The sequence below is a fragment of the Zingiber officinale genome, chromosome 11A (genome assembly GCF_018446385.1).
Source record: "Zingiber officinale cultivar Zhangliang chromosome 11A, Zo_v1.1, whole genome shotgun sequence".
NCBI lineage: Eukaryota > Viridiplantae > Streptophyta > Magnoliopsida > Zingiberales > Zingiberaceae > Zingiber > Zingiber officinale.
The window spans coordinates 25,005,455-25,010,333 of NC_056006.1; positions in this window are offsets into that span (position 1 = coordinate 25,005,455).

Consider the following 4,879-nt stretch of genomic DNA (forward strand, 5'->3'; position numbering starts at 1 on the left):
GAAAGAGGAATTTTAGCGCGGAACAAAACCAAATCATCAAAGAAGAAATAACTAAACTTATGGAGGCTGGTTACATCAGGGAGGTACAATTTCCTAGCTGGTTAGCTAATGTGGTGTTAGTCTCTAAGCCAGGAAACAAATGACGAGTATGCATTGATTTCCGGGATCTCAACAAGGCTTGCCCAAAAGATTATTATCCATTACCTAGGATCGATCAATTGGTAGACTCCACTGCTGGGTGTGAGTACATCTCTATGCTAGACGCTTATCAAGGATATCATCAGGTTCCCCTAGCCAAAGAAGTCAAGAAAAAGTCAGTTTCATAACATCTGAAGATACTTATTGTTATAATGTTATGCCCTTCAGACTAAAAAATACAGGAGCAACTTATCAAAGGCTTATGAATAAGGTCTTCCAGAAGCAGATTGGGAGAAATATGGAAGTATATGTTGATGATATCTTAATTAAGTCTCTTCAAGCTGTTGATCTGTGCAGGGATGTAGAGGAGACCTGCAAGACATTGAGACAATATGTGCTCAAGTTAAATCTGAGCAAATGTTTATTCAGAACGAAAGGGGAAAAATTCCTGGGGTATATGGTGTTCGAAAGAGGAATAGAGGCCAACTCAAGCAAAGTCAAGGCACTTCAGAACATAGAGCCTCCGCGCAACATGAGAGAAGCTCAAAGACTGACTGGCCGGATTACAGCCTTGTCTAGGTTCATGTCCAGGTCGGCCGATCGTAGCTTCCATTTCTTTAAAATACTCAGGAAGGCAAACAAATTTCAGTGGAACAAGGAATGTGATAAGACCTTCCAAGAGTTAAAAGATTACTTGTCTACTCTTCCTGTATTAGCTAAGCCTATAGTAGGAGAGACCCTCTGGGTATATTTGTCGGCTAATGAAAACGTTGTAGGCTCTGTATTAGTTAGACAAGAAGGAAAGGAACAACAACCTGTGTATTTCTCTAGTCACTTATTAAAAGGAGCTAAGTGTAGATATACTACACTAGAAAAGTTGGCTTATGCATTAGTGTTGACTGCTCGGAGGTTGCGTCCATATTTCTTATCACATGAAATTGTTGTATTGACCAACAGTACCCTCTGACGGGTGTTGCTCAACCCAGAGGCATCAGGTCGGCTGATCAAATGGACGACTGAACTTGGTGAATATGACATACAATATCAACCCCGCTCGGTCATCAAGGCACAAACTCTAGCAGATTTCATTATAGAAGTTCAAGGCCCTGAGGAAGAAAATATTTGAAAAGTTTATGTAGATGGCTCCTCAACTAGACAAGGTAGTAGAATTGGTGTTCTTCTTATATCTCCAAGGGAAGACAGACTCCAACTCTCTATCAGATTGAATTATAAAGCTACTAACAATGAGGCAGAATATGAAGCCTTGATAGTTGGATTGCAAGCCGCTCGGCATATAGGGGCAGCTCGGGTCCTCATCTATTCTGATTCTCAATTAGCAGCCCAGCAACTATCAGGTAATTTTGAAATTAATAATGACATGCTCAAGTTATATGCTGAGGCATTTGATAAGTTGAAGTCCCAGTTTCAAGAAGTAAATATACAAAAGGTCCCTCGATCTGAGAATCAGGTAGCAGATGAATTGGCTAAGCTGGCCTCTGCTATAGTACCATGGAGTCTAGATCGGCCAGTAGAACAAACTCTGTTAATATCCTGTATCGAAAGACAAGCTGACGCAGAAATTCAAAGTGACTGGAGAGCTCAAATCATATTGTATCTACAATAAGGTGTTCTTCCAAGTAATACAGAACAAGCAAGGGTATTTAAGAAGAGAGCTGCTCAGTAAACTATGGTAGGAGAACAGTTATATAAAAGAGCTTTTTCTAAACCTCTGTTCAAGTGTATTGGCACAGAAGATATACAATTTATTTTACAGGAGGTTCATCAAGGCTCATGTGGTAGTCATATAGGAGGAAGATCCTTGGCCCGTAAAATCTTACTAGCAGGATATTTCTGGCCTACTCTACACGAGGATGCCAACAAGTTGGTAAGAACTTGTATTTCTTGTCAGAAACATCAAAATATCTTACATCATCCTACACAGTTATTGAGGACCTCTATAGTCTCATGTCCCTTCGATCAATGGGGTATGGACCTAGTTGGCCCGTTTCCTATGACAACTACACAAAGAAGGTTTTTATTGGTAGCAGTGGATTATTTTTCTAAATGGGCAGAAGCAGAACCGCTTGCCTGGATTACCGAAGATGCAGTTATTAAATTTCTGTGGAAAAATATCGTATGCAGATTTGGCATCCCTCATAAATTAGTCTCTGATAATGGAAGGCAATTTCAAGGGGATAGAATCTTAGATTGGTGCAAAAGTTATGGTATTATTCAGGCCTTCACCTCTGTAGCTTATCCGCAAAGTAATGGTCAAGCGGAAGTAACCAATAGGGAAATTATAAGGGGTTTAAAAACCAAACTGGATCATGTCGGAGGTAACTGGGTAGATGAATTACCCAGCATTCTTTGGGCATATCGTACTACACCTCGAGAAGCTACAGGAATCACTCTCTTTCAATTAGTTTATGGAGGAGAAGCAATAATTCCCATTGAGGTGGGAGTAAAATCTAATAGAAAACAATTATATGATGAAGACAATGAGGGTCGACGACTCATGGAGCTAGACTTGATAGAGGAAGTTAGAGATAAAGCTACTACTCGTCTCGCATCATATCGACAACAAATGAGGTAAAATTATAACAAAAGAGTCATTCCCAGATTTTTCCAAGTAGGAGATCTAGTATGGAAGCGTGTCAAACCTGTCGGGGATGTCAGTAAGTTGGCACCACAATGGGGAGGACCTTACAAAGTGGTGGAAAAGCTCGCATCAGGTTCATATTATCTCCAGGATACTGAAGGAAGAATTCTTGAACGACCTTGGAGTGCAAATCATTTACAACCTTACCGAATCTGACAAGATCATATCACTCAAAAATACGTCTGAAGGAACAAATTGTAATTATTTGAAGTAAGTTCCCGGCAGACTGAGGACAAGTATGTTTACGGTTTATGTACTCTATTTCTTTCAATAAATACAATGCGAGACCAACACCGCCAAAGAAATAAATATGGTTCACACAGATTGAGAAGTATCAGCAGAACTTTTATAAAGCTGAACGATCAATAGTGGGGAATACTAAAGACCTATTTAACTACCCCAAGAAAAACCCAGAAGTTTTAAAACTATTACAAGGTTAGTGCAAACATTATAATTTTATATAAGAGCCTAGTCGATCGGGAAATCTCATGAAGTAACTCGGACAGGTCTTCATGGGAGGAACCAGAGACTTTAAACTATCACAGAACATAGTCGATCGGGAAATCTCATGAAGTAACTCGGACGGGTCTTCATGGGAGAAACCGGAGACTTTAAACTATCACAAAACCTAGTCGATCGGGAAATCTCATGAAGTAACTCAGACGGGTCTTCATAGGAGGAACCGGGGACTTTAAACTATCACAGAACATAGTCGATCGGGAAATCTCATGAAGTAACTCGGACGGGTCTTCATGGGAGGAACCGGAGACTTTAAACTATCACAGAACCTAGTCGATCGGGAAATCTCATAAAGTAACTCGGACGGGTCTTCATGGGAGGAACCGGAGGCTTTAAACTATCACAGAACATAGTCGATCGGGAAATCTCATGAAGTAACTCGGACGGGTCTTCATGGGAGGAACCAGAGACTTTAAACTATCACAGAACCTAGTCGATCGGGAAATCTCATGAAGTAACTCGGACGGGTCTTCATGGGAGGAACTGGAGAATTTGAACTATCACAGAACCTAGTCGATTGGGAAATCTCATGAAGTAACTCGGACGGGTCTTCATGGGAGGAACCGGAGACTTTAAACTATCACAGAACCTAGTCGATCGGGAAATCTCATGAAGTAACTCGGACGGATCTTCATGGGAGGAACCGGAGACTTTAAACTATCACAGAACCTAGTCGATCGGGAAATCTTATGAAGTAACTCGGACGGGTCTTCCTCGAAGGCTTTAAACTATCACAAAGCCTAATCGACCAGGATTATATTGGCATGGTAAATGCAAAGTTATATGGATTTATTCACAAAAATCGACTGACATTTTATACTAAATCCGAAGTTAGCGTTCAAGGAGGAATCTATACATATGTCACATTTTCTATCTGGAGGCTCATTCACATGGAAATCTTTATTTAAAATCGCCCGGAGTATTATACTCAGCTCGGAACTCAGGAGTTTTATACAGTGTCTTATATAAAATCGCTTGGGATTATTCATTCTTTTGAAATATGAAGCATACTAGCCACATTTTATTTGAGTGAAGCATAGAAAGATTACGAAAAATTCTACTACTTAAAGCTATATGGTTGTGAAAGATATTATCTGCAAAGGAGTTTCCTAAAATAGGGTTTAACTTCAAAAAGTAAGCCAGGAATTCTTGAATAAAACTTATATTCAATACCCGGAAGCATTTCAAAGGAGGCATTTTCAAACTAGCACAAAGGAGAAACAGGTAAGTATCAAAAATTTCCTATATATCGCAATCACTTAATTATCAAGTTTTTGGTTACAGTTCTTCACTACCAATTTTTCCATTACAAGTCTTTTCATTGCCAATCTTTTTGGATACATAGACATGATTAATTAAAAGGACCTTTTAAATCTGGGGGTAGCTCTTTGTTAAGTCTGCGACGGTTTATGAAAGAAGAGGGAGGTTCCTTAGGTAGATAACCACCCTCTCTCAATTGTTGGAGGATTCCCGACACAGAATGATTTAGAGCACCCACCATCCTACGGACAAATTCTTTGGCAAACGCCGGAGACTTTAGATAAGCTAGACGCCACTCTTCCC